Source organism: Alexandromys fortis, unplaced genomic scaffold (assembly GCF_014885135.2).
Source record: "Alexandromys fortis isolate MF-2015 unplaced genomic scaffold, M_Fortis_MF-2015_v1.1 scaffold_15, whole genome shotgun sequence".
Taxonomy (NCBI): Eukaryota; Metazoa; Chordata; class Mammalia; order Rodentia; family Cricetidae; genus Alexandromys; species Alexandromys fortis.
Window position 1 is genome coordinate 583,141 of NW_026067911.1, and position 17,313 is coordinate 600,453.

A 17,313-nucleotide genomic window follows, 5' to 3' on the forward strand; every position below is an offset into this window, starting at 1 on the left:
ACCTGAGGTGGTTCCAAGTTTCTTGCTTCCAACAGTCTACTTCAAGAACACATAAGAAGTATCAGGGCTTCAAACCCAGAACACACTCCAGAAACATGAAATTGGATTTCTGGGGATATAATTTGCATATAAGTGTGGCCTCATAGAACACCAAGTGAGTATATTATAATGGCTTCACTGGGAATGAAGACTGATTTGCCATTCTGTCCTAGAAATGGCAGGGAGAGCCAGGTGGTAGTGGCACACACCTTTAATCCCAGCACTCGGGAGGCAGAGGCAGGCAGATCTCTGTGAGTTGTGAGTTTGAGACCAGCCTGGGATACAAGAGCTAGTTCCAGGACAGGCTCCAAAGCTACAGAGAAACCCTGTCTCAAAAAACAAACAAATAAAAAAACAAAAAACAAAAACAAAACAAGAAAGGAAGGAAGGAAGGAAGGAAGGAAGGAAGGAAGGAAGGAAGGAAGGAAGGAAGGAAGGAAGGAAGGGCAGGGAGAGAAGGAAGTCCCAGAAAGGCAGCTGGCTAAGGCTTTGGCAGTCAGAACGCTACACACATATCTCTGGCATTGAGTTAATGCTGACTGCTCTTCTGTTTGCTCCGTTTTCATACCTAGCTGGGCACCAGGGTTAAGTGGTGTACTATCTTACTTAAAGGGTCCGTTCTGGGGTTGCTGATCAACACATCCCTCTTGTTCATCGTTACCCTCATCTCTGCTGACTAGTGGGTACAGTCGACAATGGGAGTCTAATCTTTCCCTCAGAGCAAACCATAGCCTCATTCCTAGAGCTTCAGAAGCTGTTTGGACTCTGGCCAACTGAGGCACTTAACCTCTCTGAAATCAAGGCTCTCACCAGAAAATAAAGGGTTTGAATTAGGTCACTTGGCCTTCTAGTTTGTTATTTATTAAATGTTCCACTTTGAATGAGCCTCATGATTTTCCAGGGCTTATTTTCCCATCATCGAATAAGGACTGGGCTAGCAACATGGAGGGTTATCGCAGACCTCGCCTGCCATGGTCCTTGCTGGGCTCTCATGATGTTTTATGAGAAGTTCCTCTTCTGGTCGGTAATATTGTTACCCACCATGTATTGTCTCAAATCACGGAAGTAACCACGGAAGTGCTTCTCAAGAACTTGTTACATATGTAAATGGAATCCTTGAAAAAGTTAGTCAATAAAACAGGAGGTCCCAGTCACAGCCTCTCAGAAGACCCCAGGAGCCTTGGAAGCAGGGGCTTTCCCAGAAAGTCCAACATTTGTGACACTGGATGACATTCTCTTGAACACAAGTATGGTATCACCTCATTATATGTGGACTCTAAACCAGTCAAGCTCAGAGCTATGATTAGCAGAGGTTACCCAAGGCCGGGGTGGAGAGAGGGTCGGGGAGCTGCTGGTCGAAGGATAAGAAGTCTAATTAGGCAGGATATGCTCTATGACCCGGCAGGATAACTGTAGCTAATAATAATGTACACCATATTTCAAAATAATCAAGAGAGCACATTTCAGATGTCTTCCCCAAAAGATGACATCAGGTGATGAATATGTTAATCACCTTGATTTAATAATTCTACACTGCATACATATATCAAAACATCATCACACTTTACCCCACAATGGTATACAATTATGGTTTGTTAACTAGAAAAATAATGCTAATAAAATAAAATAGTTCAAAAGAAGCCTGTGACTTTCACACACAAACAAGAATCTCTGGGGGGAGGAATCCAGTCTTTTTTTTTTTTTTTTTTTTTTTTGATGTCAAGTGACAGCGATGTGCACGTGAAGCTAGGAACCACAGCCCTGGGAGGGCCAGTTTTTCTTGCTTAGCAAAGTTGAAAAATCAGGAGTGGTGCAGTATGGAAGCTTTATTTTACCTCATTTCTCGCCCCATCCGCCAGAACTCTTGACTCAGCTGAGTTCAGGGCATGTGTCTGTTGAAAGGGATGAGTGAAAAACTAAGACCCTTACAGACTGCTTTCCTTGTTGTCTGATATTCGCGAAGAGCAGGCAAACTTAAGGGCTCCAACCCACACTTCCTCCTAAGGGCTCTAAGCATCACCCCTGCATGCTGAGGGGAGGCTTTTAAAATGTGCACAACTTGAGACTGAGCCCAATCCAAAAAAGGACCACTTTCTTTCTTGCCACATCCTTTCGCCTGTCTGCTCCAACCTGGCGGGTCATGATGCCTTAACCAAAGAGCCGGGTCTAGTGCTTTAGCACCAAGTGACGGTATCTTCAGGAGTTGGCATTACTGCGATGAGACTTTTGCATGCCACCATGTCCACGGGCACCTGCCTCGGTCTTATTGTCCCTCAGCTTCCATGCTTTATTCAGCCTCATATTAAGCCATATTTTTTTTTAAAAAAAAAAAAGCTCTGAGATGCTCATCTTATTATTAATACAGGTGCTTACTTAGTTGCTGATAAATACAGAGCCCCCACTCTCCGAATGTAGTTGCTGATAAATACAGAGCCCCCACTCTCCGAATGTGTCGTAGCTTTATATGAAGCTAATGGAGCAAGGCAATGCTCAAACGTCAAATTAAACTGCACACTCTGTAATCACTCAGACTGACATGGCATAAAAGGGTAATTAGTAGTTCATTACACGAAACATTGTTTGTTCAGCTAAATTGATTTCTCAGCTGCCCATGTTTTCTGTTTACTTAGTAAGCACTCCGCTGCACAGTTTTATTTGAGAGCTAGGAAATCCCTTCCCCTGGACTTTCTCATTCTGTCTTTCTTTTTGATCAGTGCAGTTTTCAAATATAATTTGCTGGAGCTGGGCAAACCGACACATGACATACAGGTGTATAGGAACAATCACGAGTGTGGGTTGACGCTTGGAACCTAAGACCGGTTGTGGTTAGAGATGCGGCCCAAAGGCTGGAACGGACCCGGTGGCTCTCTACCTGGAAGTACTTTTGTGGCGCTTTGCTTTTCAATTTAAGGGTGAACTGCTCGCTCTGAAAGAAATGGGGAGGTGAGAGAGAAAGAGGAATAGACACCTAATACCTTGCTCTTCAAAGTGGAAAAATTTCAACCGAGTTTTCTTAAACCCTTCAAGTTGCCCACTAACACCAACATAAAGAAAACAGTGGCCGTTTTTAGGGTTTCCTGGTACCCCGCTTCCCACCAGCAGGGTTTAGACAAAAGACTAAATGCCGACTTCAAACCTTCTTGAACTTGTCACCAGTGAAGATAATGTGAACTTTCTAGGTTGGAGTAGCTCAGCTGACCATAATAGACACGCCTTGTCGGCTTCCGTATTCTTTATCCCAGTCTCTCTGGGGAGAGCAGCATCCATGGAGATTTTGCAGAAGTAGAGCTCTTTGACACTACCACCATCTGCCTGTGGCTTATTTTATCCTTGCCATTGGCTTGCTCAGCTCTGCTTGGCCGAGAGGCCAATGCTTTGCACTAAAGGACACCTTGCAGTTGCAACGGTCACAAAGGGGAGAGAGAAGCCACTTCTGCAGCAAGTTCAAGCTGTGGGTACGTGATGAAATGCAAGCGCAGGCGCACAGCAGGCGGGAAGCTCACCTAGATGTTAGGGGCAGCTAGGAATGGCTGTCCTTAAGGGAACCTGGAGATCTGCTGCTGGACACAAAATCTTCCCTCTGGTTCCTACGGAGAAAAACGGAGAAGGTGGTTCAGTCTGAAGAAAAGCTGGAAAGAAAAGCTGAGAAGTTCAGGGGCTCCTAAATATTGGGAATTCTTTGTGATTCATATGTGCAGCTGGGGTACATGTTGGTGAAACTAAAGACTGTATTAAATTCCACCACAGTCAGTTTTCTCTCCTAGGCCCGTTAGAACATTAGGAGGCTCATATAACATAAACACAACGTACTGAGCAGACATCTCTCCCTTGCCAGTATTAGTGGGAGGAAATAGAGCCTGTGCAAATGGAACCGGTAGATAATCCCCAAGGCTCACCAGGGCCTTTCTTTAATCTCTTTCCCTAGCAACATTGTCAGGTGCTGGACTCAGACGACGAGAATCCTGACCTCTGAAGAGAATGGTGGACATACTTTATTTGTGTTTGCAGCACACAAAGACCCAGCAGCAACTTTGAAATTCAAAGTTTATTCACGGATGAAAGTTATTTTCAGGTCAAAATTCGGGGCACGCTGTTGCCTTGTCGACTTTAAGCCTGGAACCCAGACTGTGTGAGGATCTGTGATTGCTCTGAGTACAGGAAGACTAACGCTAGGGCAAGAATGAGAATTCGGTGAAGGCCACTGAAGCCCTACAGTACACCTGGTATGATGCCTCTGCTCTCGTGAGACTTTTTCTGGGAAGATATGAATGAACATCTATGCACCCCAGAAAAAAAGTACTGATGAGAGACCAAAGGGTCTGCTCATATCTACCTTGGTGAGCCAGCGAATTGGGGGGGGGGTGTCATTTATATGAGTGTGGAGGAAGGATCTCTTATAGGAATGTGGGTTCATCCCTGGTAGTCATATCGCTGATAAGTCCATTCCAACATGGGTGAGGCCTCTTGATGCTGCCCTCTGGGACTTCTGACAAGACTTGCAGGCACCTCTTGCCAGCAATTGTTACTGTTTATACAACTTTGGGAGCTTTGCAGGAATTCTTAGAGTTGCAAATTCCCTTTACTTCCTGAGCCACGTGAAAGAAGTTTTCCTTTCTGGAGACTTAGGACTGACTCTCGCCACATGAAAGAAGTTTTCCTTTCTGGAGACTTAGGACTGACTCTCCCCACCATTCCGGCCTCCACCCACCCCCTCCACCCCCCACCCTATGGAATGTTTCCCTTTGGAGAAGATATGCACATAGACCATTCTACTATCTCAGTCCTTCCAGGCACCAATTACAGCCTTCCTCTCCCTTCTCAGACTCTTCCTACTGCCGCTGGTTAGTGTTCTGAGATATTTTGATCCCATTCTGACAATAAAGCTTGCTTTGAATCAGAGGGCAGAGCTAGCCACTAGCTGACCAAAATTAACCATAGAGGTTTTGGAGGACTGAGGACAGATACACAGGAAGTAGTAAGACAGGGCTTAGAGAGGATCTCAGTCTTTTTGGATGGTTTCTCTGCCCCTTTTCTGATCATTCAGGTTCTTAACCCGATATCTGACTCCCATTTTTTTTATTGATAAAGAATAATTAAATAAACACATCAAGTTGGGGTCCCTGTGTGGTTGTCAGGATCACTATCCTTTCTAGGCCAGTGGTTCTCAACCTCCCAAATGCTGCAACCCTTTAATACAATTCCTCTTGTTGTGGTGACCCCCGACCAGAAAATTATTTTGGTACCACTTCATAACTATAAGTTTCTACTCTTATGAATTGTAATGTAAATATGTGATATGTGACCCCTATGGGTTGAGAACTACTGTTCACATGACAAGACTTTTCACGGGAGATGCTACACACAGTCCATTCACCCCAGATAAGGAGCCTACCACAGACCAAAGTATGGATACCACCAACGTTCAACTAGGAAAACCAATGGGCTTTAGTGAGGTTACTTAAAGGAGTGTGGGTGAGGGGTTACTTTTAAGAGCAGATGTTACTCAAGGACAGCTGGATCACCAATGCCCACCCAGCATGGGTGAGAGATCACAAAAGCTGGAAACCTGGTACACACTACAAATGCTTTGGGCAGCTTACCAGGTCAGGTGGTCATGGAGTGCCCTTTCAAGTGACTCGGATGCTCTTCTAGGTAGGATGGCTGGTCTCTGTTTCTTCCAGGTAGCTGCTCTTGTCTAAGGGGTTTGGCAGCTCAGCTTGTCTGAGATGACTCTCAGCAATCTTCCATACTTCCTCTGAGAAGGAGAGGCCACCTGCCCTCTTGCCTCCTGTTCACACCTGCCCTCCTGCCTCCTGTTCACACCTGCCCTCCTGCCTCATGTTCACACCTGCCCACCTGCCTCCGTTCACACCTGCCCTCCTGCCTCCTGTTCACACCTGCCCTCCTGCCTCCTGTTCACACCTGCCCTCCTGCCTCCTGTTCACACCTGCCCAGCTGCCTCCTGTTCACACCTGCCCACCTGCCTCCTGTTTAAGCTGTGGACTTTCTGTCCCCCTTTGTCAACTTTCATCTCAGTTCTCTAGTTGTTTTCCCTAAATTTTGGTGCTCAGATTGTCTATTGCTACTCCTGCATTCAATTTCCACTATTAGTAGGGCTTGAACACAGTCATATTCCAAAACTAATGCCCACAAAGGCAGGACGCATGCTTCCACAGAGATTTTATGAAGTTTCTGCAAGAACTAAGTTACTGAGTCATGTGTTACAGTTCTCAAGTGACTGTTTCAACTCTTTCCTTGGCTGCCAAGAAACATGTAAACTGTATCTCTTAAGGCAATCCCCACACTCTAAAGATCTCTGTTCTCTCAATCACTGAGGCCCTCAGCCTGTGTGTGATGGCCGGGTCACCAGATTAGGATTATATGCAGATGGCTCTTCCTTAAGAACAGCTGATTAGAAATAAGACAAGCTAAAGCCAGGCGTTCATAAGGAAACATAAGACTCCATGTGATTTATTTAGGATCTGGGTGGCAGGAACCCAAGGAACAAAGACTAAAGAGTAAGGAGTAAGAGTAAAAACCCCCAACAATGGGACACTGCTGTTGTTGCTTCTCAGTGGTGAAGTCAGTGTTGCCAAGACTTCCTTCTCTTCCTGGTGGCAGCCTTGCTCTACATCCTCCAGAACCAGCTGCTGTAGACACATTAGAGAAGCAGATTCTCCACAGCAGTATGAAGCTGGTCTCCCACGGGACCTAGAAGGCTCATCATCACAAGTAGAGTTCCCCTGCAGCCAGGCTCATCGACGCCCCTCTTCCCCAAAGCTTTGGTTATGTGGAAACAGACTGGTTCCCTTCGGCCCTTTTGGGGAAGAGCAAGCATGCAGTATATATGAAGCCCCATTGAACCTCAAACATTGGTTGTGGTGCACACAAGGGGAAAACGAAGTTTATAATATTCCAACTTGAGGCATAGTGTAGAAAAATGGGTGTGGCAAAATCAGTATAATAGAAATCTTGGAATTAAAAAGGAAATCCCACTCAAATGTCCTAGCCATTGTTTAACTTTTTGATAGTAGGTGTGAGAATGGAGGTTTAGAAAATTTACATATCTCTGTACGCCAATTACAGGTTTATACATGATATATATAAAATGTAGTGATGTTTTAATTTTACCTTAATGAAAAGTGATAAAATGAGTAACGTTTATTGAAGCCTCTGGAATAACTCCTTTAGATTTACTTTTTACGTGGATGATTAAGCCAGAAGTACTTTTAGAGAAAAAAATAAACACACACACACACACACACACACACACACACACATTCCTGAAAGAACAAAGTGTTAGTTCCAAAGCATTTCAACCTGTCAGGAAAATATATATGTACATGTTTTTCTTTTGAAAGACATATTATTATGTGCCCAGTGAATGAGCTCTTCTGAGAACTCACATCTGTCAGAAACATGAAAATTTTCATTTATATATATCACCTGTTGGCTAAGATCTAATGCAGTTATTCAAGGTCTGTTCAAATAAAATAGATATTTATGTAGTAAGATAAAATATAACATTAAAATTGTATTTCATCATCTGTGTAATATAACTGATTCAACTATTCTGCTATTGATAGACATTTGAATGACCTATTATGAGACTACAAACAATATTTATGTTTATTTTCATGTGGAAACATTTAAGATTTAATTGGAAACTGAGTTGAGAGATTGAGCATTTTAATTGGTAGATTCTGTGAGAATTGAGTTCTGGCCAACACTCCAGGAGACTCTACTGTCAGACAACTAGATGTTTAGCTTTGTCCGTGCTAGGTGTGAACACAATTTCCTATGGTTTTGTCTGATTGATTTTATAGCTGTACTGAGATGTAATTGTCAATTAATGTGTATCTATATATGTATGTCCCTGTGTGTATGCCTGTAAGACCATGCTCACAATGGAAGAGGCAGCCATTGATGGGAGTTCTAAAAGTTGCTTTCTGACGTCATAATTCCTCTCTCCTTCCTCTCAGCACCAGGCAATTTGTTTGGTGACACTGTCCATTTTCCTAACTTCTTTAAATTCTTTCAAGCAGCACGGTTTAATCTGGCTTCTTCCCGTTGGCCTGTTTTGAAACCCATTCATGTTGCTGTTTGTTAATAATCGATCATCGATCATATCATTTTATGTGCCCTTTATTGAATGGTATGCCTAGGCTCCCAGTTGTCCTCTGTTCGCTTGCACATGGACATCTGGCTGGCATTCAAATGTTGTGGCTCCTAGAATTTCTGCCTGTTAACCTTATTTCTCTGGGCTGCCTAGCAGTGAAATAGCTGTAACATGTCGTAGAACAATGTTGAACTTTTGAAAAGATTGTTAAATGGCTTCTGGAGTGGTTGTTTTCACAGTGAGCCCTCCAGTGGAGTCATGCCTCTGCTAAGTCTCAGCCTTCCAAATTTTGGTTATCCTAAAGAATATACAGTGATATCACATTTTAATTTAAATTTCTTGATTGACAGATGATGTTAAGCATCTTCCTTGCCATGCACAAATCTTTTTTTGATAGTATATGTGTTTAAATCTTTTGCTACTGTTTTATTTAGTTGTTTGCCATGTTATTATTAAAGTTATTCAATTAGTGTAAAATTCTTTATATATTCTAAAAATATTGGTTAGATGTATGTTTTGCAAATATTTTCTTTCAAATCTGTTGAGGGAAGTAGGTATAGTAGGCTTTCCTTTAGGGGCTACATCCTCACCAGCCACAGGCAGTTGGATAGGTTTACTGTATGGCGTGGATTCTCTGCAATCCATGGGCCTTAAGTCCAGTTTGATAGTTGATGGATAATCCCAAGATAAAAATGCCACAGCTGTACATTGTGGAATATCTTGCTATTCTAGTCATTGTTGCTGTTCATGGGCTTTTTAAGTTGGCTAAGACAATGAATTGCTTTTCTTCCTTGGCGGTGTGCGCTGTACCTCCTTATACTATAAGAGTAAGTGCTCAGGGAGGAGGCTTCCAGGTCAGTTTTAGATCCACTCATGCAAGTCCTGTGTCCAAAGTGTGAGATATTTTCAGCAATGAGACTCTGTCTTCCAGTTCTGGGAGCTACCAAGAACAGCGGCAATAGCCTGGATTATTTGGGGAGTCTCTCCATCTCTCCTGACCAATGGCTTGAGAGGAAGTTTTGCATGCCTGGCATTGGGATTTTTTAGAGAGTCCATGACTCTTGAAGGACATTATCACCGCAAGTGGTGTAACAGCATTCAAATTTTGTATATATGTATATTCATATGTTTATATATTATTAATGTGTTTTAAGTAGATATAAAATAACGTTTCCCTGTGACTTTTTCGAATAACTGCAGTGTTATTTATTTCTCCTCCCTTGCTGTCCTTATACATTGCCTTCCTTTCTCCTCTCCAGTTAAAGTCTCTCCACCTCAGTGTCTCCCATTCCCTCCTGTAAAACACTTGGGTTCTACTGTGCTCCTATCTCTACCCCGCCCTTGTTCTTTCTTACTTTCCTGGTATCTGCAGTGACTCCAGATTACCAGATTATATACTCATAACTAAAGATGAAGCGCTAAGATTCTCTAATGAGAGCGTGTGACATTTGTCTTTCTGGGTTATGTTGCCTCACTCAGGGTATTTTCTAGTCCCACCCATTTACCTGCTAATTTCATAATTCCACTTTAAAGCTGAATAGAATTCCATTGTGTGTATGGACCACATTTCTGCTATCCACCCATTAGTTGAAGACCATTTAGGTTGTTTCATTTCCTAGCTCTTGTGAATAGAGAAGCCATGAACATGGATGAGCAATTTTCTCTGGAATAAGATGTCAAGTCATTTTGGCATGTGCCAAGGAGTAGTATAGCAGAGTCATATAGTTGATTTGTTTTAACTTTTTGAACATTTTCCATAAATGATTTCCATAATGGCTGCACTAGTCCGTAATCCCACCAGCAGTGAAAGAGTATTCCCCTTCCCTTCTCATCCTCATTCTTGCTAACATTTGTAATCAGTTGTTTTCTTGGTCTTAGTCATTCTGACTGGGGTAAGATGAAATCTCAAAGGACTTTTAATTTTCATTTCCCTAATTACTAAGGTTGTTGCAGATTTTTTAGGTTGTTTCTTGGCGATTTTTATTTCTTCTTTTGTAAAATATCCGTTCAGATCCATAGCCCATGTTAAAATTAAATCTGTTGTTGCCTCGAGTTTTTGATTTTTGAGTTCTTTCTATATTCTGGATGTAAATCCTCCAACAAATGTCTAGCTGGCAAAGGTTCTCTTCCTCTTTGTGGGCTTCATCTTCCCTCTTTCAATGATTTCCTTAGATGTGCAGAATCTCCTTGTTTCATGAGGTCCCATTTGTCTATTGTCCTTTCCTACACCTAACGTATAGGATACTGCCTTTGTTTTCCTTTTGTAGTTTCAGTATTTGCGGTTTTACTTCGATCCAGTTGTGGTTGAATTTTGTGCAAGGTGATAGATCCAGGTCTAACTTAACTCTTCTAGTGTGGCTATGCAGTTTCCCCAGCACCATTTGTTAAAGATGCTTTTTTTTCTCCAGTTTATTTTCTTGGCATCTTTTTCAAATATTAAGTGGCTAAAGTTGCATGACTCATGTTTAATAGTATTTAGTTTTGTTTCATTGGTCTCCATGTCTGTTTCTGTGCCAGTACCATATTGTTTTTATTAATATTACTTTATATCTCAAGATCTGGAATGCTAATCCTTCTAGCATTGTTATTTTTAGCTAGCCAGGGTCTTTTGTGTTTCCATATGAATTTTAGGATTTTTTTCTATTTCTATGAAGAAGGTTATGGGAAATTTGGCTGGGAATATATTGAATCTATAAATTATTTTTTGTAGGATGATGTTTTTAAAATATTAATTTTACCAATCTAAAAACATGAAAAGTCTTTCCATCTTTTGATGTCTTTCTCAGACTCTTTTTTGGAGATTTAAATTTTTCATTGTAAGTTCTTTCATCTCCTTGGGTATGTTTTCTCCCAGCCACTTTAGTTTTTAGAGACCACTGTAAAGAAAATTAGTGTATTCCCTTGATCTCTTTTTCTGCATGCTTCTCCTTGATACATTAAAAAGTTCTTGATTTTTTTTTAAAGTTTCTTTTGTATACCATCACTTTGATGGAAATTTTTATTGTTTTTGAAAGTTTTCTGGTGGAATTTTTGGGTCTTTATGTACAATATATCATCTTTGACTAGGGATGCTTTGACTTCTTATTTTCCTATTTGTAGCTCTTTAATTTCCTTTTCTTGCCTTATTGCTCCAGCTAGTGTTTCAAGTTATATTGAAACTGAGATTCCTAGTTTTAGTGGGATTGTTTTGAGATTTTCTCTAAGATGATGTTGTCTGTGGGTTAATATACTCAGGGTGACTCCATTGGAGAGAACTAATTATGAGCCTGGAAGAGGATGTCAATTGGAGACAATATCTTTGTGAGGGATGGGAGCCTGAGTCCCTTTTGCTGTCTTAGCACTGAGGCTCCATCAGGCTTGAGCCTGTGCAGGCCCCGTACATGCTGCCCCAGACTCTGAATTCATATGAGGAGGATTGGTTCTATTGTGTATATAAGACAGTGGGACTTTCTGTTTGTTTGTTTGTTTGTTTGTTTGTTTTGGAGTCATCTACCAAACTCCTCTTGCTCTTACAATCTTGCTGTCTCCTCAAACACGTAGCTCCCTGAGCCTTGAGGGGAGGGGGTTGATGAAGACTTCTCATTTATGATTGAGTGCTACAAAATCTTTCACTCTTTGCACATTGTCCAGTTATGGGTCTCAGTATTTGTAGTGATAGGAGCGGCGGGGCTGCGTCCCCGGCACCCAGCTGCCTGCATGGCTAGATTATGCCCGAAATAATTACATGGAAACTGTATTCTTTTAAACACTGCATGGCCCGTTATCTGTAGCCTCTTACTGGCTAGCTCTTACATATTAATCTAACCCATTTCTAATAATCTGTGTAGCTCCACGAGCTGGCTTACCAGGAAAGATCTTAACCTGCATCTGTCTGGAGTGGGAGAATCATGGCGACTCTCTGATTCAGCTTCTTTCTCCCAGCATTCTCTTCTGTCTACTCCGCCTACCTAATTTTCTGTCCTATGAGGGCCAAGGCAGTTAGTATTAGCTCTCATTTACTATAAGAAGTATCTCTGATGATGGTGAATGAGGCACTGATCTATGGGGATAGCAGAGTGTCATTAGGGATCATTTTATTGCTATGTTCCTTTAGCAGAACAGTAGTATTTGGTTTTCCTTTAGGCTCAGGGACTATCCAGTCTCAGGTTCTTGGCCACCCAAGCAGTGTCAGTCGTTGGCTCCATCTCATGGAAAGGACCTTAAAACTAATCAAGAGTGGTTGGGTATTCCCATAACATTTGTGCCACTATTGTACCAGCATGTCATGCAGGAAGGTCTCTGTTGTGGATCTAAGGATGTGTAGATAGGTTGGTGGTTATCTTTCCCTGGCAGTGTGCAGATGCCTTCCAGTACTGTGAGGAAGTCAATAGAGATGGAGGTTCTGTTTAGGCACCTGCTTGACTTCTCAGTCTTCAATGAGATATATAAGTGTTGTCCCAGCAATAGGGCCATACCAATAGTTTACAGACAGTAAACAATAAATCTATTGCAATAAATCTGGGAATAACTTGGGGGTATTTTGGGGCTTCCATGGGGTCCCCTTTGCCTATGACTCAACTAAATGTATCCCAATCCTTACACTTGAGAGTTGCAATACAGTCCAAAAATGAGTCATGCAAGGATTCCGAGTGCTGTGAGAAAATGCTGGGGAAACAAAAGTCTCTTGACCTCAGTTTCTTCAAACCATAGAATTATTCCTAGAATGTGTTTTCATGCTCCTTCCAGGTATAGTGGATAGGAGTGAGTTTAATTCAGATTATTCATTACAACTGACTTTTGTGATTTGTTTATAAGCCTTTATGGAAAAACATGCCCACTGTGTTCAGCTTATCTGTCACATGTGGCTTGTTCTTGTGAGCTTTAGTTACTCATGTGACTCCTCTTAACCCCCAGACTATAAATTGTCTGGTGCTCTGAATAAGGTTGGCCCATCAGGTTTTAACTTGCCTCATCTATTATCTCTGTTCTCCCAGGTCCCACCATCTCTAGAGTGGTGACATTGGAGATTACACTTAGTGGTGAAAGATGTCTAGTTGAAGCATTGTATCTACTGTTGTTTGCTTACTCCATTTGGACTTCTTTTTTTTTTTTAATTAATTAAATTACTGCTTGTCCCACTAACTCTAGCCTCTTATTGGCTAACTCTCACATCTTGATTTAACCCATTTCTAATAATCTGTATGTAACCATGAGGTTGTGGCTTACTGGGAAAGATTCAGCATGTCTGACTCTGGCAGCTCCATGGCGGCTCTCCCTCTCTGCTTTCTTTCTCCCAGAATTTAGTTCTGTCTTCTCCGCTTACCTAAGTTCTGCCCTATCAGGCAAAGCAGTTTCTTTATTGATTAACCACTGAAAGCAATACATAAACAGAAGGACCTCCTACACCATTTCCCCTTTTCTGTTTAAAAAGGAAAGGTAGGCTTTAACTTTAACATAGTATTGAAGATAGATGCCCCAATGGCATAGACTTCATTCATTCATTCATTCATTCATTCATTCATTCATTCATATATTTAAGAAGTGTCTACTATAGTTGGTTTCCATATGGCTCTCTGTAGATGTCCCTCCCCATATTCCCTCCCTTATACATCTCTTTCATGCTCTCCCTGTTTAATCCTTTCTCTGTAACCTGATTCCTGTCTCTATAACTATATGTTTTATTTCCCCTTCCTTTGTCCTCATCCCCTTCTTTCTAGTTTCTCACTCCATACCTAACCTCTTTGGTTATACAAATTCTAGCATGCCTATCAAATGCTTAAATGTTAACATTGACACATAAGAAAAAGATTACAGTATTTGACTTTGGGGGTCAGATTTATCACACTAGGGATGATTTTTCCTAGCTTCATCCATTTACTTGGAACTTTTATAATTTAATTTTTCTTAATAAATGAATAATATTCCATCAAGGAAATGTAACACATTTTCATTATCTATTCATCTATTCATGAACATCTAGGCTGCTTTCAGTTTTTGTCCAGTCTGAATAGGGAGGGAAACAATGAACATAAATGAACAAGTGTCTCTCTGGTGGAATGTGGAGTCCTTGTACATATACCCAAGAGTGGGTAGCTGGATCTTGACATATTTCTATTTCCAGCTTCCTGAATGACTACCACCCTGATTTCCACAGTGACTATATAAATTTGTATTTCCGCCAGCAGTGAATGAGCATTCCCCTTTCTCCACAATCTTGTCAGCCTGAGTTGTCACTTGTTTTATTGATCTTGGCTATTCTGACTAGTAGAAGAGAAAATCTCAAAATCATTTTGATTTGAATTTCACTGATGACTAAGGATGTTGAACATTTCTCAACCATTTGTGTTTTATTTTTTGAGTACTCTGTTTAGCTCTGTACCCCATTTAATAGTTGGGTTATTTGTTTTCTTGTTCTCTAGGTTTTTTTTTTTTGTTTTGTTTTGCTGTTTAGATTTTTAATAAAGTTTAAACCTTCTATCAGATGTACACTTAGTACAGTTTGTAGGCTGATGATTTGTCAGAATGATGGTAAACTTTGCAATAGAGAAGCTTTTCAGTTTAACAAGGTCCCATTTATTAATTGTTAGGCTTAGTAATTATGTAATCAGTGTCCTGTTCAGAATGTCCTCTCCTGTGCCAATGAGTTCAAGACCATTCCATCATATTCATGATGACTGGCCATATGTTGAGGTCTTTGATCCATTTGGAACTTAGTTTTGTGCAGAGTGATCAATATATAGTTATTTACATTTTTATATATGCAGCCATCTAGTTTGGCCAACACAATTTGTTGAAGAAGTTCCCCCCCCCCAATTTGTATTTTGGGCTTCATTAAAAAAGGAATCGGGTGTCTATAAGTTTGTGGGTTTACGCCTGGGTCTTTACTTCAGTTCTACTGGTCCATGTATCTGTATTCATGCCAATATCATGCTGTTTCATTATGGCTACAACTCTGTAATACAACTTGAAATCTAGGATGGTAATTCTTTCATCGGTCCTTTTATTATATTGGCCATCCTGGAATTTTTTTAAAAAAATTTGTTTACTTATTATATATATACAGTATTCTGCCTGTATGAATGCCTGTAGCCCAGAAGAGAGCACCAGATCTCATTACAGATGGTTGTGAGCCACCATGTGGTTGCTGGGAATTGTACTGGGGATCTCTGGAATAGCAGCTAGTGCTTTTAACATCTAAACCATCTCTCCAGCCCATGGATTTTTTTTTTTTTTGTTTTTCCATGTGAAGCTAAAAGTTAACTTTCCAGTTTCTGTAAAGATTTGTGTTGGCATTTTGGTAGGGATTTTTATTGAATCTGTAGATTGTTTGTGGCAGGAATCCATTTTTACTATTTTAATCCTACCAATCACCAGCATGGTAGATTCTTCTAATCTTTTGATGTCTCTTCTTCAATTTTGTTCTTTAGTGTCATATATATATATGTATATGTATATGTATATGTATATGTATATGTATATGTATATGTATATATGTCTTTCACTTGCTTGTTTAGAGTTATCCCATGCTTTTTGTTTTGTTCTGTAGGTATTTTTTAGTCTACTGTGAAAGGTTTGTCTGATTTCTTTCTCACTGCGTTTGTCATTTGAAGAGCTACTGGTTTTGTATGTTAATTTTGTAGCCTACTTCTATGCTGAAAAAATTTATTAGCTGTAAAACTTTCCCATTGGAGTTCTCAGAGTCTTTTTTTAATTAATTTATTTATTTATTAGAGATTTCTGTCTCTTCCCCATCGCCGCCTCCCCTTTCCCTCCCCCTCCCCCAATCAAGTCCCCCACCCACATCAGCCCAAAAAGCAATCAGGGATCACAGCCCTGTGGGAAGTCCAAGGACCACCCACCTCCATCCAGGTCTAGTAAGGTGAGCATCCACGAAACTGCCTAGGCTCCCACGAAACCAATAGGTCCAGTAGAATCAAAAACCCGTTGCCATTGTTCTTGAGGTCTCAGTAGTCCTCCTTGTCCGCTATGTTCAGCAAGACCAGTTTTAGCCCAGGCTTTTTCAGACCCAGGCCAGCTGGCCTTGTTGAGTTCCTGATAGAACATCCCCATTGTCTCAGTGTATGGGTGCACCCCTCGCGGTCCTGAGTTCCTTGCTTGTGCTCTCTCTCCTTCTGCTCCTGATTTGGACCTTGAGATTTCAGTCCGGTGCTCCAATGTGGGTCTCTGTCTCTGTCTCCTTTCATCGCCTGATGAAGTTTAATATTCAGGAGGATAAATTCATCTGTTTCTTTTAGGTTTTTCCAGTTGGTGGAGTATAGATTTTGTAAAATATGTTCACATGATTATCAGTATTTCTTGGTATCTAATGTATTGTTCCTGTTTCATCTTCAATTTCATTAATTTGGATCTTTTCTTTTCATCTTGTATTTAGTTTGGCTAAAGGTTTATTAATCCTGTAGATTTTTCTCAAAGAACCAACTTTTGGATCTTGGTATTTGTTCTTTTTATTCCTTTTTGTTTATTTTGTTTTGTTTTTATTTCATGGATTTGCACCCTGAATTTATTTCTTGCCATCTTCTCCCATTGGGTATTATTTCTTCCTCTTGTTCTAAAGTCTCCTTGTATGTTGCTAAGTGGCTATAAGGATAAGGTCTATCCAGTGTTTTGCTTATTTATTCATTTATTTTACTTTCAACAATTTTTTAAAATTGTTTTTATTGAGCTATATACTTTTCTTCACTCTTCTCCCTTCTGACTCTGTCCTCTTCTACCTTCTCCCCCATGCTCCCAATTTACTCAGAAGATCTTGTCTTTTTCTATTTCCCATGTGATTTGATCAACGTATGTCTCTCTGAGGGTCCTCTTTGTTGTTTATGTTTTCTGGGATTGTGAATTGTAGGCTTGTTTTTTTTGTTTGTTTTGCTTTATATCTAAAAGCCACTTATATCCATCCATTTGCATGCAAAATTCGAGAAGTCATTGTTTTTTACCGCAGCATAGTACTCTAATGTGTATATATTCCACACTTTCTTCATCCATTCTTCCATTGAAGGGCATCTAGGTTGTTTCCAGGTTCTGGCTATTACAAATAATACTGCTATGAACATAGTTGAACAAATGCTTTTGTCATATGATAGGGCATCTCTTGGGTATATTCCCAAGAGTGGTATTGCTGGGTCCAGGGGTAGGTTGATCCCGAATTTCCTGAGAAACCG